General features: G+C 37.7%; 1 non-coding gene and 1 pseudogene across 1 annotated transcript; one reads left to right on the plus strand and one right to left on the minus strand.

Annotated features, from left to right (window-relative positions):
• Positions 1–5,486: 5,486 nt before the first annotated feature.
• Positions 5,487–14,643, plus strand: LOC119535222 (annotated as a pseudogene).
• A 285-nt stretch (positions 14,644–14,928) lies between these two features.
• Positions 14,929–15,034, minus strand: LOC119535599. Its single transcript, XR_005217220.1, has one exon. It is a non-coding gene; the product is annotated as a U6 spliceosomal RNA (small nuclear RNA).
• Positions 15,035–26,309: the final 11,275 nt, after the last annotated feature.

Genomic DNA, 26,309 nt, shown 5'->3' on the forward strand with positions numbered 1-26,309 from the left:
GTTCTTACCATGGAATTTAAGATTATATAAACATATATAATCTTAAGTTCCATGGCTTCATTATCTTATTTTAATTTCAAGATTGTATGTGTGTTTTAGTTTCCTTGGCTACTCAAGCAAATACCATGCAATGGATTGGCTTAAACAACAATTTATTAGCTCATGGTTTTGAGGCTAGGAGACATCCAAATCAAGGCATCACCAAAGCAATGCTTTCTTCCTGAAGACTGGTTTGGGGCTGGCCTCCTCTGTCACATGGCAGTACATATGGTGGCCTCTTCTGCCCTGTTCCTTCTCTTATGGGTTCCATTAATGTTCAACTTCTGGCTACTCACTCTGCCTTTATCTCTGTTTGCCTGAATTTCATTCTGCCTGTAAAGGACTCCAGTAATAGGATTAATTCCCATTCTGATTGAGTTGGGCCACACTTTAATTGAAGTAACCTCATCAAAAGGTCCTACATACAATGGGTTCACACCCACAGGAATGGTTTAAGAACATGTTTTTTTCTTGGGTACATATCTCCAAACCATCACAATGTATGCAAGAAATAGAGGTTAGGGAGGAGAAATTATGTTTAAAAGCCTGGAGAGGCCCTTGGTAAGAATGGATCTTACTTTTACAAAGGAAAGAAGACATTTTCCCCTCTGGATTTAGTTGAGAAATATTGCTGGGATGTTTGTCAAAAGCAGTGTTCCTTTGCATTAACATTGAATTGTATTTCTCAGAGATGAATTTGAGATTTGTAATTACTATTACTGTTTGTATGTTACCTCCTCCAGTCCTGAATATCCTTTTCCACTGTTAATTTCCTTCACTAACATTTACAGTAATTTGAAATCATTTATTTATTTACTTGTTTACTTTTCATGGTCTGTCTCCCCCATCAAACTTTGAATTCCCTGGGATCAGGGACCATGTCTTACTTTATACATCAATAGCTCTTTGTTCCCTAGCAGAATGCCTGGTACAGACAAGGCCAAGTAGCAGGTATTGTGTTGATGAGTTCCAGAGTAGCATATGCTAAGCTTACTAAAGCCTTCTGTCTAAGGTCAAATTATAGGTCAAATTATCCTAGTTCTCTGAGAGCCTCAAGTGAGGGCCAAGTGGCTACAGCTGTAGCAAAGAAGGGCTTTAGAGTCTGGGTACCAGGTTGCATCTAAAAACAGTGACAAGAATCAATTTGAAGTGTACCCCTTTAATCATATTTGCATTTCAAAAGGGGAAAAAGTTTTAAATTAAAATAATAAATCCAGGGGTAAAGGAAGCCATTTTAAATGGCGGTCTTTCCCCATAGCACCAAGAACATGTGATGTACCCATTCTATCTGCTCACAGTGCTAACTGGGCATATGGGGTCGGTGGATAATAGGTAGCTGCAGTATACATTACTTAAATGTTGATCTGAAATTACAGTCATGTCCAAGGAAAAGCACTCATTTTACTCCAGTTTGGTAAAAGTGGTGAAATTGTTATCTGTGGGAAACACAAAAGCATTAAAAATTCTGAATGTTTTGGAAGATGCAGGTTCTAGATTTTACAGAAAATGAGCTTAAGTAATGCCATTCTGGGCACATAAAGGTGTTTTTCACCAGTTGGTTTTGCTGTGTCCTGGTACTGCTCTGCATCAGAGCATGGGCTAAAAGCAGCTTCTGAAGGAGGGTGTGGTTTTCAGGAACTGTGAGTCCCTGCAGACTCCTTATGTAAGGGATTATGAGTCATTACACCACGCAGTATCCAGCGTTCCTTGTTGAACTCCTAGTTATCAGGAAATTAGGGACAACCAAAAGACAATTTGTGGGTACCAGTGGACCTGTGAATAGCAAGGAAATAATTTTTATTGGTGGTAGTCTGAGGAAGAAAAGGGGCAAATACTGGGGAAGGACATGGAAAAGGAATGCTTTTTGTCAGTGGTAGTTGTTAACATGTTTGTTTTCCCCCTAGATTTATGATTTGTTGAAGAAGCAAGTTCACCTTGTCTCCCCCAGCAAGGAATGTGTTCAATAACTATTTATTTAATTAATAAACAAATGAATAATTAAATGTCATTTAGTATGCAAAGTATTATTATTTGAGCATCCACTGCGTACAAAATGCTGTTCCATAAACTGGGGAAATGGGAGAGAACAAGACAAGACAGAGTAGCTGCCTGCCCATTATAATGAAGGGAGACTTGTAAGGTAATAAATAAATGAAATAATTTCAGGTACTAATAAGAGCCATAAAATAAGTTGGGGTACTCCATTAGAAAGTGACTGAGGAAAGTGGGGAGGGAATCTTTGAGGACCTGGCATTTGTTTAGAGACATGGTGTGCTGGTTTGAAACTGTTATGGACCCCAGAGAAGCTATGGTCTTTTAATCCAATTTTATGGGTTGGGACCTTTTGATTGAATGTTTCCATGGAGATGTGACCTACCCAACTGTGGGTGAGATATTTTGATTAAATTGTTTCCATGGAGTGTGAACCCTTACATTCAGGGTGGGTCTTGATTAGTTTGCTGGAGTCCTTTAGGAAAGAGCTCACAGAGAGAAGGAGCTCAGGGAAGCTGAAAGAGACATTTTGGAGAGAAGCTAAGATATGCAATCCAGAGTTTGCCCCCAGGAGAAGCTCAGAGCCGACACAGACCCAGGCACTTGGAAACGCTGGGAGACACTGGGAGAAGCAGACAGAAGGATGTTTGAAGATGCTAAACTAAGAGAAGAAGCCCAGAGTTTGCCCTAGAGAAGCTAAGAAAGGACTCCGAGATGCTTAGAGAGAAATGCCCCAGGAGAACCAAGCAGAGAGCTGAGAGAAGCTAAGAGAGATGGAAGCGCAGGGACATTTTGAAGAAAGCCATTTTGAAATACATCCCAGGAGCAAAGGACCAGCAGGCACTAGCCATGTGCCTTCCCAGCTGACAGAGGTGTTCTGGATGCCATTGGCCTTCCCTCCGTGAAGGTTTCCTCTTGTTGATGCCTTAGTTTGAACACTTTTCTGGCCTTAGAACTGTAAATTTGTAACCTAATAAATCCCTGTTATAAAAGCCGATCTGTTTCTGGTATTTTGCATAATGGCAGCTTTAGTAACCTGGAACACATGGAAAATGAAAAGAAGGCAACCATTTAAAGATTAGCCAAAAAACATTCATTGAACACTTACTATTCTATTCTAGGCACTAGGCTTGCAAAAGTGAAGAGTAAAACAATCACTGCTCTCATGAAGCATACACTCTTGTTGAAGGAGATAGGCAGTAAACAGATAAACACTTTCATTCATTTGTTCTTGTTTCATTGCTTATTTATTTATTCACCCATTCAACAAATATTTATAGCGCATCAACATTGTACTAGGCACTGTTCCAGGTGCTTGTAGTACAGCAATGAAAAAGCAGGAAAAATTTCTTCTCTTCATGGAACTTTTATCATAGTAGAATGGGAAAGACAATCAACAAAATAAGTAAAACACATATGATGTTAGATAGTGTTAAGTGTCTGGAGGTATTGGGAGTTGAGTTTGCAATTTTTAAGTACACTATGATGTTTGAGTAAAGAGAGGTGAGGAGAGGGTCACCCAGACATCTGAGAGGAGAGCAGTCAGAAAGAGCAACTTGTACAAGGGCTTTGGTGTATTCAAGAACTATCAAGAGGCTAATGTGGATAGAGAAGAGGAAAATAGGTCAGAGCTTGGGGACAAACTTGTGGAACAGTATTGAGGAGGTGTTGTAGTTTGCTAATGCTGCCAGAATGCAAAACACCTGAGAAGGATTGGCTTTTATAAAAGGGGTTTATTTGGTTACACAGTTACAGTCCTAAGGCCATAAAGTGTCCAAGGCAATCAGGTACCTTCACTGGAGGATGGCCAATGGTGTCTGGAAAACCTGTTAGCTGGGAAGGCATGTGGCTGGCATCTGCTCCAAAGTTCTGGTTTCAAAATGGCTTTCTCCCAGGACGTTCCTCTCTAGGCTGCAGTTCCTCAAAAATGTCACTCTTGGTTGCACTTGGGGTATTTGTCCTCGCTTAGTTTCTCTGGAGCAAGAGTCTGCTTTCACTGGCAGTCTTCAAAATGTCTCTCATCTGCAGCTCCTGTGCTTTCTTCAAAGTGTCCCTCTTGGCTGTAGCAAGCTCGCTTCTTCTGTCTGACCTTATATAGTGTGCCAGTAATTTAATTCAGACCTACCCAATGGGCGAGCCAACACCTCCATGGAAATTATCCAATCAGAGTCATCACCCACAGCTGAGTGGGGTGCATCTCCACAGAGACACTCAAAGAATTACAATCTAATTAACACTGATAACATCTGCCCACACAAGATTACATCAAAGATAATGGCATTTGGGGGACACAATGTATTCAAACTGGCACAGGAGGCTATTGAAAACAATCAGGGTTGTGGGGAATGTTTTGTTTATTTGTTTTTGGAGGAATGATATTGAGGAATATTTGTGTTATAGGGAATTATCCAATGGAAAAGGGAGATTTTGCCATTGGAGGTAGAGTTTGATTGTAGGAGCCATGAAAGGAAAGAGTGGCACCCAGAGTACAAGTGGAAAGTTTGGTTTTAGACACTAGTCTATTGAAACAAGGAAGAGGCAGTGTATATAAGCACAGATTCAAATAGACTGGAGGGGTTGGTATCTGTAGATAAGGTAGTTTTAGCAGTCATTTGTTTTTCTTTAAAGGCAAAATTGTCACTTGAAAGCTTGGATTGAAAGAAGTATTGAGAATTTATATAGAGAGCAGAAAGTATGAAACAGCTATCAATGAAAATATGAGAATGAATTTCATAAGAAAGTAGAGCAGAGTTGTCTAGCAATCTTGAGTGTCCATTTGAGACTTGTGGTCACATATTTGAAATGAATCTTGTTAGCCTGATGGAGTAATTTTCTCTAGCAACTTTCAACTCTGGTACAGATACAGCATAAGCAGGTAGCTGGGGTTTTATCAGAGCCGAGATTTTGCCAGGTAAGCAAAAATTGAATTAATTCATTCAAAGGAAAGGGTAAGGGAGATAAGGATATGAGTAAAAGTTATAATACTACATTTTGGAATCAAAGCTGAGAAGGGAGGTGACTGGGGACAGGGAAAGGTGATAATTGTAACCAAAATGAGTTTGGAGAATTGATGGAGTTTGAGTATTAGAGTAAGTGAACTGGAAGTAGAGATGAGAAGGCTCACAGGGTGGAATGTTTAAAATTGATATTTGGGAAGTGGTACAAATTTTTATGATGACAAGGTCCAGGCTATAACCCCTTGAAGTTTTCTGCAGTTGGTGGAGAATGTGATTGTAGGAGCTAACAGGGCCAAGGAGCTAAAAATCTATAGTATTAGATGGATCATTTAAAGCAAAGATTCTCTACTGGGATGGGGGGTTGCCCTCTGAGGAGACATTTAGTAAAGTCTGGAGATATTTTTTGTTGTTACAGCTGGGGCATGCTACTGCAGGGATGCTGCCATCTATTCTACAATGCACAGGACAGCCCCCTCACAACAAATTATACCACCCAAAATGTCGATAGTGCCACTGTTGGCAATTCATGATCTAAGGTAATATTGAAATTATCAGGAATGAATGCTGGAGCAATGCAGAGAGGAAGACAGTAATTAGGTGTTAGAGTCATTCATGAATGGGAGAGAGTGATCAGGTGAATAGGAAAGGAGCAAAGTTTGCTCAAATGTCCTGGATGTAATATTTTTCTTTTCTTTTTTAAATATGAAACTGGCTTGGAAGTGGCAATGGATGGCATGGGGTGTTATGTGAAGGATGAGATATGGGAGTTATTGCTTGAGAAGTATGAAGGGAAGATGAAGAAGGTGAAGGGAATGTCCAGAGGATGACAGAGAATGAAAGCTAGAGGGTGAACAGCAAGAGTAAGGGAGGGCAGGGAGGAGTGGAATATGGAGGTGGATTAAGGGAGGAGTAGAGTCTTATGAGGATAAGCCACCTCAGAGACTCATCACTAGAAAATGATAATTAAGGTGAATGTGAGGCAAAATGAGATTGATCTTTGAAACCTTGGGGAGATGTGGTGATTGGAGATCTTGGGGCAGCTGGTTTATTCCAGAGTACACTGTGACAGAAGACCCCAGGGTGGCTGATACCTCACATACAGAGAGATGCTCTTACAACCTACAGTAGAAGACCTGATAGTTTGTCAGAGGAAAAACAGCAATACTTACATGTTTGTTGTTGCCTCCGAACCTACCGTTGAAAACATAATGGACTTATGTGAATGCCAAATTACTAAAGTTAAGGCAGAGGAGAAATCCTTAGTACTTTTAATGGACTTTCCACAACTATCATCACTAAAACTTTTCTCATCAACCCTCTATGACACAGATATGAATGAAACATTCTATTGAGTAAATACATATAAATGGGAATCCTTTGAAATTCTTAGACAATAGGGAAAGCCTGGTGGTGCTAGTAGTGGGTGATGTTGGTGGCAAATAAGTACATTTTAAAACTTTCTTAAAGCACTAGAAGTACTAAAGTACCAAATATTTGGAGACCCTCGGTGTCCTTAATATTTCCTTTATTTTATTAAAAATGTTGTGAAATACAACATGCATATAGAAAAGTGCATTAGCATAAATATACAGTTTAATAAATATAAACAAAATATGCATAGCCATCAGCTCTACCATAGCATCCTCTCTCCCCTCCCCCATTTCTTTGACATTTAGAGTAATTATTTCCTTGTTTTTCCTTTTAGTTTTACTGCTTACATATGACCCCTACATCATATAGTTTAAAGGTCTATTTTGAACTTTATGTTAATTGAATCATGTGATCTGTATTCCTTTGCAACATGCCTCTTTTACCCAACATTATGTTTGTAAGGTTATCCCATGTTGTTCCATGGCATTATAGTTTGTTTTCATTTGTGTATAATTTATGGTCATTTCTTTATAGTTTTTATGTATGTGCATACACCACAGCATATTCATCCATTCTAATGTTGATCGCTATTTTGGTTGTTTCCAAGTTTTGGCTATTGCACAAAAGTGCTGCACTGAACATTATTTTACATGTGTCTTAGAGCACATGTGCATGAAATTCTTCAGAGAATTAATAAAGTGTGGAATTGCTGGGTTGAAGGATTTGCATATATCAACATTACAAGTTAATGCCAAAAAATGTTTTCTCAAAGTGGATGTGTCAATTATCACACCCAGTGATGAACATTTCAGTTATTCCACATTCTTTCAACACTTGGTATTGTTATTCTTTTAATTTATGTTGATCTGGTAAGGGTGTAGTGAAATTCTGTTGTAAGTGTTTTATTCCTTATATAATTTTTTACCATATTATTTTCATAAAAATATATATCAATGATAACTAGCTTCCTTTTAAATCTCAGAATTAAATTTTAAGAATTTTCTTTCATTTTAATTTTTTTATTGTTCTACCAAGTGAAAAAAAAGACTGAATTTATATAAAACCTGGACACACTTCAATGATTAAGTGGGCTGGCAAAAAGTTGGTGGCTCTTTCCCCTGCAATGTAGCTGTGTCTAGGCTCTAGAAAGATGAGATCAGGTTATAATATTTTAACCTGTAACAAAAAGGGATGACAAAGTTCTAAGCCAATTAAGGAAAGGAGGCAAGAGAGGGACATTTTGTTCCAAAAACAGATTTTCTGAAGTTTACAAGTCCATAAGTTTGTTTTTAAAAAATATTATTAGGAGGGGATACAGTCTCAACAAGAGCATCGAAATATGATCTTTGAGAAATGATTATGGTTACCTTTATGAGGGAGGATGTGGTCCTTTTCAACTTACTATTCTTCTTGGCTTGGCTACAGAGTTTGAGAGAAATATCCATAGGCAATCCTGACATGGTCTGATCTGCTGGACTTCCACTAAAGGAAAAAAAAATAATCGAATGCCAGTTCAGGTAAAAGTCAGGAATTAGGAATTACTTAGTTTATCATAAGGCAAGTTTAAAATTCATTGTGTGAGAGTTCAGGTTTGTGGCAGAATAGCTTGGTCAGACTAATGCTTTCACAGAAAATAATTAGAAAATCTAAGCAAAATATGTAAAGTAAAATTTACAGCAATGGAGAGTGAAAGCAAACAGAAACTGGAGGGGCTCTACCCTTGAAATACAGGCACAACACTTGGTTAAAGTTGAGCTTGCAACTTTTTTCTTGAGGGTACTCCCTAATCTATGGCTCTGGACAGTAGAAACCTGCAGATTACTGGATTGAAGTGTTATAAGAGAGAATTTTGTGCTGGAGATCTTCTAGAAAGTTGGGGAGGGGGGATACTAAAGGGATAAAGCCCCAGAGGGTAAGAATCCCCAACTCTGCAAATAAAATCCACCCAAATAGACTGCTAAACTATGCATGTGTTAGGGTAGAACCAGAGACTCTGGTGAAAAGGCATCATACGGAAACCAAGGTAATTAAACAGAAATCTTAGCTTTTGCCTACTTCATGGGAGAGAGAGTTTGGATTTTGAGTCCAGTCAAATAATTGCCCACTAAAACAAAAACCACTCTTCAGAAGAACAACAAAAGAATCCAGAGATTCTACAATATTTCCCTCGTAATTATTTTTAATAAAAATATAGTAGTCTTGTGAAGAAATGAGATAATTTGATTCATACTTGAGAAAAAAGCAGCCAATAGCTACCAACCCCAGGTGAACTAGTGTTGAAATTAGCAAAGAACTTTAAAGCAGTTAATAAAATATGTTCAAGGACTTAAAGCAAAATAAATGCACAATAAATGAATGGAGGGGTGTTCTAGTTTGCTAATGCTGCCAGAATGCAAAACACCAGAAATGGATTGGCTTTTATAAAAGGGGGTTTATTTAGTTACAAAGTTACAGTCTTAAGGCCATAAAGCATCCATCAACAAAGGGTACCTTCACTGGACAATGGCCAATGGTGTCCGGGAAATCTCTGTTAGCTGGGAAGGCACGCAGCTGGCGTCTGCTCCAAAGTTCTGGTTTCAAAATGGCTTTCTCCCAGGATGTTCCTCTCTAGGCTGCAGTTCCTCAAAAATGTCACTCTTAGTTGCTCTTGGGGTCTTTGTCCTCTCTTAGCTTCTCCGGAGCAAGAGTCTGCTTTCAGTGGCTGTCTTCAAACTGTCTCTCATCTGCAGCTCCTCTCTCAGCTCCTGGGCATTCTTCAGAGTGTCCCTCTTGCTGTAGCTCCTCTTCAGAATGTCACTCACAGCTGCACTGTGTTCATTCTGTTATGTCAGCTCATTTATATGGCTCCACCCCAAATGGGCGGAGCAACACCTCCGTGGAAATTATCCAATCAGAACCATCACCCACAGCTGGGTGGGGCGCATCTCCACAGAAGCACTCAAAGAATTACAGTCTAATCAACACTGATAAAGTCTGACCATACAAGATTACATCAAAGATAATGGCTTTTGGGGGACACAATATATTCAAACTGGCACATTCCACCCCCTGGACCCCAAAATGACATTATCTTTCCATATACAAAATACATTCATCCCACAACAATATCACAGAAACTTAAATCATTTCAGTAACAATAGTTAAGTACAAAATTCCATCAAAATCAATTATAGATGTGGTCAGTCCTAAGGCATAATTTTCCTTTAGCTGTGGATCTGTGAACTTAGAACAAGTTATGTACTTCCAATATACAAAGGAGGGACATTCATGGGATAAACATTCCCCTTGCCATAAGGAGAAAGAGTAAGGAAAACGGGGTTAACAGGACCAAAACAGTTCCTAAAACCCACAGGACAAACTCCATTCGATTTCAAAGTCTGAGAGTCATTAACAGAATGAGGTTGCATCCTTGGGGCTTGAGAGAGCGGGAGCCTAACCCTTTCTAAGGGCCTTTTTGGCAGTCCTTTCCTCTCCAAATGCTGGGTTGAGTGCTCCAACATATCCACACATTGGGGAGACCACCTTCTCGGCCCCATCCTCCTCAAATATCAGGGCAGCACCCAGATTCCCTTCCATCTCCAGGGCACACACTCAACCCCTTCAGAATAGTGTGGTGGCAGCCAGGCTCTCCCCAATTCCCTGGGAATGTGCTCTACCCTCTTTGAGGCCTGAGGTAACAACACCTTTCCTGAGCATCGAGGTGGAAGGCCCGCCCTTGACCTCTGGGGCAAACTCACCCTTTCCATGTGTGTGTGCTGCTCTGCTCTCCCAGCCCAAGACCTCTTGACTCCAGACCTCAACCTCCATGGCTCTGTCTTTGAAGAATTTTTTCCTTCAATTTGTTCCTTGTCTGTTTCCTCCAGTCCAGACTGGCAATGGCTCTGTCTATAAAGATCTTGCAAAAAGTCTGTTGACTTCACATGAAGCACACAGGGGTCAAAGCCATCAGACAACAGGACTTTCCACAAATCTTTTCTGCTTAACTCCTTTTCCAATCTTGGCTTGTACTGAAATGGCAGCTGGTTTCCATGTTTGGTTACATCCTCCTGTGGGGCTATAGCTTCTGGGATTCCACCCCCTGGAAGCCTGTAATTTTCCAAGCTATCAGCTTCTGGTTTCTTTGAACTCAAGAGTTCACTTCTAAGTTTATCTCTCTCTGCTCGCATTTTACTCTAAGCTGCAAGGAGAAGCCAGGGTACATCCTCCACACATAGTCTGGAGATCTCCTTAGCTAAGTATTCCAGGTTGGCGCTTTCAAATTCTTCCTTCTATCTGACACCAAGACTCAATTTTGCCAAATTCTTTGCCACTTTAAAACAAGGATTGCCTTTCTTCCAGTTTGCAACAACACATTCATCATTTCTGTTCAAGTCCTCATCAGAAGTATCTTTAGAGTCCATATTTCCACAAACAGTCTCTTCAAAGCAGTTTAGGCCTTTTCTATCAAGCTCCTCACAATTCTTCCAGAATCTTCCCCTTATCCATTTAAAAAGCCATTCCAACATGTTTGGTATTTGCAAACTCAGCAGCAAAAGCACCCCACTTCCGGTACCAAAATCTGTTCTAGTTTGCTAATGCTGCCAGAATGCAAAACACCGGAAATGGATTGGCTTTTATAAAAGGGAGTTTATTTGGTTACACAGTTACGGTCTTAAGGCTATAAAGTGTCCAAGGTACCACATCAACAATCGGGTACCTTCACTGGAGGATGGCCAATGGCATCTGGAAAACCTCTGTTAGCTGGGAAGGCACATGGCTGGCATCTGCTCCAAAGTTCTGGTTTCAAAATGGCTTTCTCCAAGGACATTCCTATCTAGGCTGAAGTTCCTCAAAAATGTCACTCTTAGTTGCACTTGGGATATTTGTCCTCTCTCAGCTTCTCTGGAGCAAGAGTCTGCTTTCAATGGCCATCTTCAAACTGTCCCTCATCTGCAGCTCCTGTGCATTCTTCAGTGTGCCCCTTGGCTGTAGCAAGCTCACTCCTTCCATCTGATCTTATATAGTGCGCCAGTAATTTAATTGAGACCCACCCAATGGGCGGGCCAACACCTCCATGGAAATTATCCAATCAGAGTCATCACTCACAGTTGGATAGGTCACATCTCCATGGAAACACTCAGGGAATTACAATCTAATTAACACTGATAGGTCTGCCCACACAAAATTACATCAAAGATAATGGCATTTGGGGGGACATAATACATTCAAACTGGCACAGATGGATCCTAGCTAAAACTACAAAGCTTGTAAAAGTAAACATTGTAGCATATCTCTATTACTTGGAGGTAGAGAAAGATTTCTTAAACAGGATTCAAAATAATATTCATAAAAGAAAAATTGATTAGACCTAAAATGAAGAAACAAAAACACACCATTACATACACTGAAAAACACTGTTAGAAAAGGGAATGAGCATGCCACTGTATTGTAAAGCCAGAAATTAAGATGAAATATTAAAGTGCTGCTTTGACATCTTTTAACCTCACAGGGTCCCAAAGGCTTAACAGTGACTTCCCCTGTTCTCGCCAGATATCCTGTCTCCCAGTGGGAAAGACTCCCCATCCTGTTGGCTCCTCTACCAGCTGGACCAGCTGTACTCCAGCTGGTCCTCAACCTAATGGGCTTCAGTTCCCTGCCAGCCCCTGAAATTATTCAAATAAACCAATCACATCTTCCTGCAGGGATGAGGGGCATTGTACCCTCTCATTCCAAAGTCTGCCTCCCACAGTTTCTGCTGGTTCACTCTGCTCCTCAGCGCGAACCCCATGATCCTGTGTGGCATGTGTGTCCTCCTCCCCTGGGCTGTGAACATATGTGACTAATAAACTGCTTCCAATCTCATCTGTCAGTGTGGAGTCTTCTGTGGTGGCCGTTTCCTACTCTTTAAGGCAGAAGATCCTTTCGTCACCAGTGGCTTGAATAAGAGGTGTTCAGAACAGTCACATACTGGGAGAAAATCTTCGCCATACATGTAGGTGATGATGCCTCAATAAATATAGCTGATGAAGGACTCATATCAAGAATATATGAACAATTCCTACAGTCAATAATAAAAAGAAAACAACCTTACTTTTTAAATGGGCAAAAGATTCAATTTAATATTAAAACTACAGTGACACCACTACACATCTATTAGAATGACTAACTTAGTTTTTTTAAATGGCACAACTAGAATTCTAATACATTTCTGGTGGGTATATTGGGAAATGTTTGTTATTTTCTTATAAAATTAAATGCATACTGACCCTTTGACTCAGTAATTGCCCTCCTGTGTAGTTATCAAACAAAAAAGGAAGCATATATCCAAAAAGATTTGCATATGAGTGTTCATAGCACTTTTATTCACAATAGTTAAAAACTGGAAACAAATCAAATGGCCATCAACAAGTGAAAGGATAAACTAATTGTGGTACATTCATACAATGGAATACTACTTACTAAAAGAGAGAGAGAAGCCACTTAAAGAGACAACATGAATGACTCCCACAGACACTATGCTGAGAAAATGAAGCCAGGCCCCAGCTCCCCCACCAACACATTCTGTATGATTCCATTTATATGATGTTCAAATACAGGCTAAACTAATCTATGATGAAATATAGCAGAACACTGGCTGTCTCTGGACATTGAGGGGATTGGCTGGGGAAAGACATGAGACAACTCTGAAGAGGTGGAAATGTTCAATATCGTGATAGTGTGTGTGTGGGTTACACAGATGTTATCTATTTTCCAAAATTTTTCAGTTAAGATTTGTGCATTTCAATGTATTTGAACAAACAAAGCAAAAATCATTGAGTGGGGAATGGTGAGTGGATGGGAGTAAATAAAAGAAAAATGGCAGAATGCTGATAATTGTTGAATTTGTGTCATGGGTTCTTGAATGTTAAATATATAATCCATACAAATCCATAATAAAGGGTTTAAAAAATACCCAATGTGCATAAAATGGTCTGATCAGGAGATTTTTTTCTTAAACTTTTATCTTGAAACAATTTCAAACTTGCAGGACAGTTGCAAATATAATACAAAACCCATACAGAGAACTCCAATATGCAGCCTCCCTCCAGATGCTCAGATCCACCAATTTTAACGTTATGCCACAGTTGCTGTATCATTCTGTTTATCTATCCATTTATCAATCCACCTATCTATCTATCTATGAGTTTTCTAAGCATTTGAGAGTAAGATGTATACATCATGCTCCTTGAACACATAATTCTGTGTGTGTTTCCTAAGAATAAGGATATTCACTCATGTGACCACCTGAAATACAGTTATAAAGTACAAGAACTTTAACATTGATATAAAGCTTTCAGTCTATATTCCATTTTTTCTCATATGTTACAATAATATCCTTTTGAACCTTTTCTCCTCCATTATTATAATCTAGTCCAAGATCATGTATTATTACATTTAATTTTCATTATATCTTTAGTTGATTTTTCTAAACTGTGAAGACATGTATACCACATAAACTTTTCCATCTCAGTCACTCCCAAGCATATAGAATTTTGTACTGCAGTGTAGAGAAAAAGGGGAATGTTATAGTTAAACGCTGTAACACTTGTAGTATGAAGTGTCACCAGCAACAGTTACAGTGAATGAAGGGGAATGTGAAGCATTGGAAACAGTACAAATTTATCTTATTGGAGAACCTGACCTCCCGCTATGAGGTGCCTTGTGTCCTGGATCTCAAGATGGGCATCCACCAGCATGGTGATGATGCTTCAGAGGAGAAGGCAGCTAACCAGATCCGCAAATGCCAGCAGAGCACATCTGCGGTCTTCGGGGTTCGCCTTGTGGCGTGCAGGTGTACCAGGCAGGCAGTGGGCAGCAGAAGCTGTTGGTGCAGGGCTTTAAGGAGGCACTTTTCCAGTTCTTCCACAATGGGTGGTACCTGCGCCATGAGCTTCTGGGTCCTGTGCTCAAGAAGCTGGCTGAGCTCAAGATGGTATTGAAACTGCAGAAGTCCAACCGCTTCTACTGAAGCTCCCTGGTGGTCATCTACAATGGGAAGGAGCAGCCCAAGGTGGCCCTGGACTCAGATGCTGAGGACTTGAAGGAACTGTCAGAGGAGTCAGCTGATGAGTCTGCTGGTGCCTATGCCTACAAGCCCATTGGTGCCAGCTCAGTGGATGTGTGCATGATTGACTTTGCACATACCAACTGCAGGCTGTATGGTGAGGACAGCATGGTGCACGAGGGCCAGGATGCTGGCTTTATCTTTGGGCTCCAGAGCCTGATAGACATTATCACAGAGAGAAGCGAGGAGAGTGGGGAGTGAGCTTGCTGGCTGCACCAGCACCTGAGAGACTCTGTGTCCCAGGCACAGCTGTGCTGCATCGGGGAGGAGGCTGGCATGGTCTGGAGGTTGCCCCTGCAGCCTGGCACTGACCTGCAGAGGCCTCTCTGAACTCTGGCCCGAGCCAACCCCAGTTGCCCTCGGAGTCTTTATTTTAACTATTTCTTCAACATTCCACATTTGATGATGCAGATGCCCCTTTCCTCCTTGAGTGTAAATGTTCCAATACAAATCTTTTTGTTAATTGTAAAAAACAAAAACAAAAACAAAAAAAAATGAAGGATTATAAATTTGTATGCTGTCTTTGCATAGGGGCCATGCTAATCTTCTACCTATCGTGCCATTTTAGTATATGTGCTGCTGAAGTGAGCAACAGTCAGGAGGTTTTGATGTCTCTGGTCTCCTTGACTAGTTTTTCTGTCTTGATTGCCACCAGATCTTGGTGGTGGTGTTTAAGGCAGGGGTTAAGAACTTCCTCGGAGGTAATTAGAACCTGGTACTAGAGGAGTAAATCGTGGAAGCCTGTACCTGGACAAGATGGGAGAACTAGGAAAATAATCTGATTTATAGGCTGAGTAGGCACTGAGCATTCTAATGGAAAATCCTGGGCACATATATTTTCTATTCCACTCCAGAACTAGTCTTGTTCACAGAGAAGTATTTACAGTATGAATATGGACTCAAGGAAAAATAGGATTCAGCATACGTTCTGTGTGAAGAGGAAGGTAAAAGTCCATGATGCCTGTAGGCACCATGATACACATGGGATTTTAGGGATTCCCTTGCTACTTCTGCTATCCCCAATCCATGCAAAAAAAATACAAAAGAAAACTAGCAAAAGAACGGTGGATTGTTAAGCAGCACGTAGCGTTTATGTTCAAACATCCAAATTGTGACCCAGGGATGTGGCATCTAGAAAAGCAGTGTGGAGCAATTTAATTGACAGGACCAGTGAGGTAGCATAGCATCATTGCTTGTAGATGGGCTGAGCCGAGAAAAATAGCCAATCTATAACTGCTAAAAAGTGGATCATTCTCCTCTTTGTCTTCCAATTTACAAAATTCTAGGAATGCTAACAGTGAGAGAGGCAATTTATATAATGGAAAGACTTTGGATAATTGTGTTGGAATTCTGGCTCCACTATTTACTAGCTAACTTGGGGTTCTTTTTACTGTACTTCCTGATACTATCATAACCTCAATTGCTAACATTAGGTGGTTTGTTTAGTTGAAACTTTGTTTATTGTAGTAATTATTGAATATTTATTTGACAACTGAAGGTTTTGCAAGGCCTCATGGTGAAGATTTTTAAATTAGACAAGTTGTAGTTTTACATAAAATTATATAGAATGTACAGAATTCCTATATACTTCCCCCCACAAAATTTTCCCTATTATTAGCATCTTGCATTAGTGTGGTAACTTTGTTACAGTTGATGAACCAATATTATTATAATTCTATTATTAACTGTAGCCCATAGATCACATGAGGATTCACTCCTTGAGTAGTTCTATAGGATTTTTAAAAATTATTCTGATAGCAGGTGTACAATCCAGTTTTCCCCATTTAACCACTTTCAAGTATACAATTCAATGGCATTAATTAAATTCACAATATTGTGTTATCATCACCATCCATTACCCTCACTTTTCCATCACTTCAAACAGAAACTCCATACCAATTAGGCATTAATTCCCCATTCCCCATCCCACTTTTGTTCTTGGTAACATGTATTCTAATTTCTGACTCTATGAATATGAATATTATAATTATTTCATATAAGTGAGAGCATACAATATTTGTCCTTTTGTGTCTGGCTTATCTCACTCAAATGATGTCTTCAAGGCTCATCCTGTTGTCGCATGTATCAGAACTTCATTCATTTTTATGGCTGAATAATATTCTATTGTGTGTATATACCATGTTTTGTTTATCCATTCATCTGTTAATGGGCACTTGGGTTGCTTCCACCTTTTGGCAATGGTAAATAGTGTTGCTATGAATATCAGTGTGCAAATATCTGAGTCTCTGCTTTCAATTCTTTTGGGTATATACCTAGAAGTGGGCTGGCCATGTCATATGGTAATTCTATACTTAACTTTCTGAGGAACCACCAAACTGCTTTTAACAGAAGCTGCACCATTTTACGTTTCCACCAGCAACGTATAACGGTTCCTATTTCTCCACATTCTCAGCAACACTTATTTTCCATTTTAAAAATAATAACCATTCTGTTTATTGTGATTTTGATTTGCATCTCCCTAAACCACTTTTCATGTGCTTAATGATCATTTGTACATCTTCTTTGGAGAAACATCTATTCAAGCCCTTTGTTCATTTAAAAAATTGGGCTGTTTTGTCTTTTTGTTGTCGAGTTGTAGTTCTTTATATATTCTGGATATTAAGCTCTTATCAGGTATATGGTTTCCAAATATTTTATCCCATTTGGTGGAATGTCTTTTTCACTTTTTTGATAATGTCCTTTGAAGCACAAAGTTTTTAATTTTGATGAAGTCCAATTTATCAATTTTTTCCTTTGTTGCTTGGGCTTTTGTTGTCATAGCTAAGAATCCATTGCCTAATGCAAGGTCCTGAAGATGCTTCCTATGTTTTCTTATGGGATTTTTATAGTTTAGGTTCTTAAATTTAGGACTTTGATTCATTTTGAATTAATTTTTTATGTGGTATGAGGGAGGGGTCCAGTTTCATTCTTTTTTGCAGGTGGATATCCAGTTTTCCCAGCATCATTTGTTGAAGAGACAATTCTTTACTCATGGAGTAGACTTTGGGAAAGCAGTTTTTTATTGGCTGGGATTGTAAATGTAGAAAGTTTAGGTGACAAATCTAAATATATACCACACTCAGATAGTCCCCAGGAAATTCTGTGTTGTACAAATCGCTGTTTTCAGAAACTTTTGAATACCTCATACTTTTCATTGTAACCTAATTTCTGCACCTTTGCTTAAGGTTTTCTCCAGTTTGCTTTCCCCCAATCCAACATATTCCCTTATATTCTATTCATCCTTAAATACCAAGTTGAAATTCCACTCCTCCATGATTTCTTGGTTATCTGATATTACCAAAATAATATTTTAAGTATATATTAATGAGCTATTCTCTTTCTGTGATCTCAGTCCTCTTCTTCTAGAGTTATCTCTTTTCATAGGGAGAATTTGAATTGTTACAGCAGGCATGTAAATAAAAAGAGGACACTGATTTTCCCCTTTTGATATCATAAAGAGGATTTCTGGGATGACAAAATAATCATGAACTCCAGGCTTTATCAAGAGAGGAAAGTCTTTTCTAATTTCCTTTATTCAGATTAACCTATCAAGAGCTAGGTCTGTGGATAAGACTATAAAGACTATATGTCAGAGGTAGAGAAAACCCAGAATATGAGAAAGAGGATGAGAAAATCTGACTCCTTCTGACCCATAGGCTTGTAGAAGAGAGGGGTTGGTAGAGAAACCAGACAGAAGATGTTACAGTCTGACTTGCCCTCACAGAATTCAAGTGCTAGAAGGCTAGCACGTGGAGGATAAAGTCAAAAGCAGAGGGTCATTTTCTCCACCCCTCATTTGAAGCTGTATGAGGAGCTCTACATTTGGCCAGGCACTGCACCCAAAGCGGTGGTAGATGAATGTGCTGAATGGATGAGCTTGAGGCCTTACTTCTGGCTTTCCCATGGTCTGCATAGAGTGGGTGGGGAATCCAGACATCCCCTTGGCTTATGCTAAGTGGATTCAGAGGTGCTAGATGGGCCAATATGTAGGACAAAGAGGAATTATTAGTATGGGCGTTTCATGGCTACTTGTGCCATTGGCCCGGTCTTCCTGGACCCCAAAGACCTGATGGGACTGGTTACATCTGAGTAGTCACGAGCCCAGGGACCATAGTTGAGGTAAGTAGTGATCCAAAGAGCACTGAGTGGCATTAGGTGCCTTTCATTCTTATTGCCATAGGATCACAGAAACCCCAGACATCTGTGAAACACTAAGCATTGACCCTAAAGAGATTACGTTTTCCCCATTTTGCTGTTACCACTAGGAAGAGCATATTAGTATTAAGAAAGAATAGCTTAAGTGTAATGGTTAATACTTGACCCTGCTATATCTTTTAAAGTACTTTGAGATTTAGTGAACAGTTAGTATATTCCTATCATACTCTTCTCTTTGCCATGCAATTTAATACTCCTTTGTATTGATACTTATTGTGGAACACACAGTGCACATCGGAACATTGCCTGGTTTACTGATTTGTTATGATCTATCAGTCTTATTTTTCCAAGTAGAATATATAGGATTCTGATGGCATGAGTGTAGTCTTATATTTATTTTGTACTCCCCAGCAATTAGTTATCATGCTAGACAAATAAATGCCCAATAAATATTAGCTGATTGAAGTAATATGCAAAGAAATTGTGTTCTGTATAATTGAGAGTTCAGTTTAACACATCTATTTCTAACAGGCACCTGTTGCTTTTTCAGAGGTACAGGGCTATGCATGAAACAATATATGGTTTGTGTTTTGTTCATGCATTTAATGAAGCAATATTTACCTTTATGATACTGATATGAAATGTTTCACTCTTCAATTTCATTAAATAACTGATTTATTTAAGAAACATTTCTGAAAAAATTATATTTGCAATATTAGACAACATTATCTGAAACAAATGTAACCATTTAATGAAATATTTTGTGTTTTGTTCTGCCTTAGAACTAATGTTTTCATCCTTCTCATTGGATAAGGTAGAACATAATATCCAATGAATGACTGCACTTATATTTTGAACAAGGCAATTTCAGAGAGTTGTTTCTATTTCAATAATTAAGAAATCAAATAAGCTTGAGTGGGACTCTTTAAAATGTTCTAGGTATAATTAGAAGAACACTTAATTCCCTCATAACTAATTCCTGATTAAAGCCATTTGTCTGTGTGCCTTATCTCACAAGGGTAAACAACAAGGGTGTGATATATGTTTAACTTCAGCCAAATTGGTGTCCGAATGCAGCAGCTCTGTTCCCTATGGAGGTATTTTACTGTGGCAGAGTATGACTAGCCACTCACCCCCAAATCAGCTGGAAAACTGAATCACAAACCTGTGTCCCTGTTTCATAGACTTGCAGAAAAAATGATTCCAATTTATAGTATCAGTTACCCAGAAATGCATATCCTCACTTGCATTAAGCAGGTTGAAACTTGCCAAGCAGCCTCTTTTAAGTTACACATTTTCAGAAAAAGAGATAAAAAAAATTTGAACTTTGTTACACAGAATAAAAGTTGTCCTTTTAGAAATTTATTTGCAGCTCTGCCCAAATGATCATAGATTCATTGCATAAACCAGAGATTAGTAGGCAATGTGTACCCTATAAAGAACCAAACAAGTCCTTGCTCATCACAGCACTTAATTGCAGTGGTTATATCAAAGCCATATGAAATTTAATCGCCAACCACAAGTAAGACTGTATGTTTTACATATATGCCTCTGTCGTTTTTTCACCTGTTTAAATGAAAGATTTTTGGAATATCATAATATGTAAATCTTATTTATGATGCAAATATAAAGCTGCCCTTTCATCTCTTAACAACTTTGATGTCGTGATATGAGGCTTTTATTGCCACCGCCTTCCAGACATGCACCCAAGATGTTATCTCATTCACAAACTTGTGTGCCCAGTGTAAATAAATGGGAACCAATTACAAGATTTTTTCTGCTTTCAGTATTTTTATGAGGAATTTGTCCACTTCTAAATTAATAGAAATATGAGAAGAGTTTGTTGACACATTTTTCTTTAGGGTTTAGAATATCTCGAGCATCAAGTTAAGGAAAGCCTATTAAAATGCAGAAACAAAAGTCAGAACCTGAGTAAAGAATTCATTTAGTGTTTCCAAACGGAAAGTTAAGTCCCCAAATGAAGGAAATACCTACTTAAATATTTCTCCACTAGATTTAGTCATCTTTGCACATAGAAGAGTGTATTTCTCTCTCTCCTGTTTGGATAAGACAAACATCTCTCATTTTAATAAATATTTAAATTAAAAAGAAAGCTCAGTTTTTCTCTCTGCCCCATACTTGGGTCTTAACTTTGATTAGGACCTTCTAGTATTAAAAAATATTGATGCCTGAGCCCCACCTCAGTCCAATTAAATAAACAAATAAATAAATCTCTAGGCATGGTTTTTAAAAAGTCTTCCTAGGTCATTCTAATGTACAGCTAGGTGTGAGAACCACTGATCTACTAAATCACATTACATTTTAATGTTACTTTATGCATATAAAAATACTCATCATTCAAAGACTTCTGAGTACATATGCATAAAGAAACCTAAATTTCCCAAATAACAAATCTGAAACAATTGTTGGTATATTCTTTTTGTTTATTAGAGTATTTTTGAATGAATAAATATAAAGTTGCATAAATGCTGTATACATTTACTAGAACTTAGTTTTGTCCACTTCCTTTTCTGTTGAAATTGCCAATAGTTTTTGAACAGTGGGATTTTAAAGAGAAAATTATAAGACAGGCAAAGTTCTGAGAGTGAGAAATTCCTAAAATTCAAACTCCCTGGAAATTTCTTCTCAAACTTTTTTCTTGTTCATTTTAAAATCTAGAAATAATTTTCTTTAAATTACCATTTATCCAGAATTAAAATAACCAGGAACTTCATGAAACAAGTTACAGTATCAGTTATTAAAATAATGCTGATATTAGACATTTTAATGAAGTTTTATTGGATATATTCATACACCATACAAACCATCTGAAGTATACAATCACTGGCTCACAGTATCAATCACATAGTTGTGCATACAACCCCAACCCCATGATCAATTTTAGAACATTTTCATTACTCCAGAAAAGAAATAAGAGTTAGAAAGAAAAGAACTTCCTGGATATTTCACAGAGTCAGGCAAGATTTGGTCCTGTCTCTTAAACTTGCTCTCCAAATTGATGCCCTTCAGAATGTACTGCACAAGATCCAAGATGGTCTTTCAGACCATTTCGAATGATGCAGTTCCTTTATAGTTTTATAATTTCAGTGCTAAGTAAATATTGTTATGTTTTCATTTTGTGAGAGCCAGTTTTCCACATTTATATGTTCTTTCTACTGACCAGAATGTTTAATTAATTAGAATACCCTATTTTACCATCATTCTGCCTAATGAGAGTTTACTGTACAGCTATTTTTGGTAGTCAGAAATAGTGGAAAGCAATTCACAATGATGAGAATATGAATCTGCTGATTGTAGACATGAGTAATTCACAATATCCCATCAGCAATGATGGGGAGCAGACAAGCTAATTGACCCACTTAAAGGATAGAGCTCCCCAAAGAGGACTGTCTTTTATGGCTCAACTTCCATTAATCAACAAATACGGAATGAGCCCCTGCTGTGTGCCTAGCAGGATGTTGGAGATGATGGAGGTACAAGGCATAAATCAAGGTCAATGTCCTGGAACATTGTTTGATTTAGCTGGAGAACAAGATATACACATGACACTATTATTTAAAAAGGTTGTATTTAGGAAAATGACTACATCATATTCTTATGAAAGAAGGTGCTAACTTGCACGGGATGGGCCAAAAGAATTAAAGACTATGGAATAAGATAGCAATGGTATGTGCAGATAAAGGAATTACAGAACAGGGAACTCAATAAAAACTGGTGTTAACATGGAAGATATTTCCTGAGTGGTCAGTCTCAGATAAGAAATAGATGCCAAGATCTATTTCAGTCTTCTGTTAAAAAAAAAAAAAAAGTCATCCTCTTGAGTTGTTGATTTTTTTTGTGTTTGTTTTCATCGTTGGTCTTGTTTTCTGTTTATCTCTAGGAATTTGCTCCAGGAATATAGAATGGATGCAGTAAGAAAATGGGCCTTTGAATCCAGAGAGATTTTGATCCCAAATTCAAACCACAAACCTTCAGCGTCTGAAGAAACACCTGAGAGTACAAGTTCCTCTCATTTGTCAAAAGTGAACTGTCCTTGTAAGTATAACCTCTGGGCTATCTATTTACACTTGTAAGAGTATGAGTTCATTTATATTAGTTATTATATTTATTTTATTTATTCAGATTTCATATGGATTATTTGTATTTTATAGGTCCCAAGTGAAAGTTAAAATAACAATGCTTTTAATAGTATTTTATTTTATTATTATACATTATCACCAACTGAAAAGAGATTGTATTCACCATTGAATACACTCACTATCTACTCTGTGAGTGTATAGTGTGTGTGTGTGTGTGTGTGTGTGTACACGTTCATGCTTATGTAAGTGTACTGAGTGGTAGTAATCATTGGAACTGCCTTCTTCTAACATAGTTCATTGTACCTACTCTTTCATATCCCAACCATTTTCATAATCCAGCAACTGCAAAAAGACTTGAGACCTGCTCTTAGGTAGGAAGAGTGGAGGAATTGATGCAATGCATTGTTTGGGCATTGCTTGAATAACTTTTTGTCCATTAATGTTTATGAAAACAACTCTCTCTGTTTAGATATGCACATATATGACATAAACATTTATTTATGTGTACATCTTCAAGCAATGCATTTTTTTACTGGTAGTAGGTGTAGTTTTCGATATATATACTTTAAGTTTTATGGGGTGAGTGGGAAGGGACCTGAGCAAGCCTGGGGAAGGAATTGATTATACTACTGTATCTGACAATCATAGCCTTTGTACATCTTTTCATATAAAAGAGATGAACTAAAACATAATGTAAAGTTTACAATAGATCAGAATAAGGTAACATGAGGCAGACTGTATTTCAAATAACACTTTATAATCTACGCAGGAGCTTTTTTTGGAAAGAAACTATTCTGCCAAAAAGTGATTAGTTTACTGCAAGATGGTCTCTTATTTTTAAAATTCAACATCAAAAAGCAATATATTACTCTTCTTTCATTTCCTCCTCACTTATCTCTCCCACATGGGCTCATTTCACATTCATTTGATTTGATTTACAAATTTGCTATTGGATTTTAGAGGCATTATGGAATCCGTGCTGGTGCCAAAATACCCATCATAAGTTTCTATGTTAAGCTTTTTTAGTATCACTTCAACTTTCACTTGTCATCTAATATTCCTTTTGGGACACAACCTGAGCATTCACTAATAATATCATTGCAGAGGCTTAAATTGCAGCAGGCAAAGTTTCAGCTAGATCCAAGTAGTACAGGCAGTCTTTTTATTTTTAAATATAGCATGTCCGTAAGAAAGTGTCACAGTGCAGGGTGGCCCAAAGTGAAATATGTGTGTTCTCACAGGCAGTTTAGGAATTTTGCATGTAATTTTGTTTTTCTCTCTTCATCAAATTTAGAGGCCATAAAATAGTAATGAGAAAAAACCTCCAAGGAAGTATTGTATAAAAAGCAATGCAAAAAGTTGGTATTGCTTGTGACTTGACAGTATCTGTCATCACTATTAGAAATGAATATTTCCTCTTGAATATAGTTGGGAAGGTGGGCAGAATTCTGTAATATAGAACATTTGAAGTCTTTTTGTTAATGCTAGATTATTATAACTATAAACACCTTTTGACTTACCTGCTGGGTTTGGGTAGGAGAATGAGGTACTCATGGAGAATAAGGTAGAGCTCCATTTGATCTTGTTGTTGATGATGTCCTCACAATTTAATTAAATATGGGTTCCTGTTTATAGGATATCCACTCTATGCCTCCCACCATTCTAGCTAATTATGGAAATACAAAGTTTACAGAACAATCAGTTACATCCCTAAAAACTAATTTGGTTAGTAGATTATTTGGTTTCTACCTCTGGTGTTTTAACTCTGCTCTCTTTTCCATTCTAATATTTGATGTATAAACAGTGTTAGCAGTCAGAACCTTCCAGATTAGTCCCATCTGTAAACATATTTTGCTTCATTACTAAACCATACATTAGAAGACTCCAGCTATGAGCTGACAACATTCTTCCTTCTCTTGTACATAGATTCTTACTCCCTTCCTTCTGTCACGATATCAGGATCATGTTACATTGTATAGCTTAATATATTGATGTTGCTTTGTATTTTTTATTGTTATTCATAAATGCTATTTAGGAATATCCCAAATAGTGTTTAATATTTTGAAATTGCTAATGTAATTTATAGATAAAAAAAAAACACTGATGAACTCTACCTAATGAAATAATATGGTAAATAACAGAAACCCCATGATTATCAAGCGATTACCTGTGATCAAATAAGGATAACATAATAAAGTAGAGTTTGCATTGCCAGTTTGGTTGTGATAAGAAATAAGAGCTGGAAATCCAGAGGCTTGGGGTCTTTTTCCCAGTTCAGCATCAACCAGCTTCATGACTTTTGGGCCTCAGTTTCCTCAGCTGCAAAATGAGGGGAATGGACCAAAAGACGTCTAAGGTTCTTTCCATTTTTGACATACTGAGGTTCAATGTTGAGTATAATTTCCTTGGTCTTTGTTGATGCAGAAAGCACTTCAGAATCATGCAGCTCTTTGGGTCACCATTTTGAACATCATTCTTTCCTGCTATTTAATTTTTTATACTTTAATTGTAAGAATGATTTCCATCGTTCCTTTTCTTACTGATCTAAGGTGTACCAGAAGCCCCTGATACTCTGCCAGGATTAGCATGTTTTTATAATGTTAGATTTGGTATTATATCTCTCGTCAAATTATCTCTTATGCTAATTACCTATTATGGGATGGTCATAAAGTTGGTGGTTTTCCTTTTCATTGTATTTATGGTGCTTTTTGCAGAAATTGTAAATTATCATGTAATAAAATCTATCAAGGTTTTTCCTTATGCTTTTTTCTCTTGCTGTTATGCTAAGATAGCATAAAACAAGGTAAAAACAACTACATTTTCTTATGGTTAAAATATGGTTTATTTTTATATCATGTTCCTAGCTTTGTTTTCTTCCAAACAGTTAATGAGATTTTCCTGTATCTATTTTTAAAAATATTCCCTCCTCTCCCCACTGATTTGGAATGTCATCCTTCTTATACCCTAAGTTCTTATTCATATAAAGGTAGCATTTCCCAAAGCATTTTCCTCAGGACCATGGTAATGAGGGAATTTAACCGAAGTTATGTTTAAAAAAGGTATTCTCTGTTCAAATAATTTTTGGAAACTTGTGCCAAGCAACATCAAACAATCTTTTTAAATATATGAGCCACTTCTGTTCTAAGAACTTTGCATTTATTAATTTGTTTAATTAACTTTACCATGTGATTGGTGCTATTGTTACCCGTTTAACAGACTGGAAACTGAGGCTCCAAGATTGAGATGATGCCAAAATTTCTAATTATTAACCAACAAATCCACATGTGTCTGTGTGTATATTTTTGCACAAGATTCATTTTTCTTAATTGGTACTTTATGACAGCTACATAAAATCTTTTTATGTTCTATCCAGTACCAATGTTCTCTCTCTCTCTCTCTGCATAATTATTATAGTACTTTTTACCATTTTTTTCCTGGTAGTGCAAGTTTTATCATATTACTTGAAAATTTCAAATACATTTATTCTTTTGTCAGATTATTCTTTTGTATACATTTCAGAATTACTTAATCTAATTACAAAAGTGGAAAATCAATTAAACAAACAAATAAAGCTCTTTAAAATTGTAAATGAAATTGCAATAAACTCACAAG

Source organism: Choloepus didactylus, chromosome 5, assembly GCF_015220235.1.
Source record: "Choloepus didactylus isolate mChoDid1 chromosome 5, mChoDid1.pri, whole genome shotgun sequence".
Classification (NCBI taxonomy): Eukaryota; Metazoa; Chordata; class Mammalia; order Pilosa; family Megalonychidae; genus Choloepus; species Choloepus didactylus.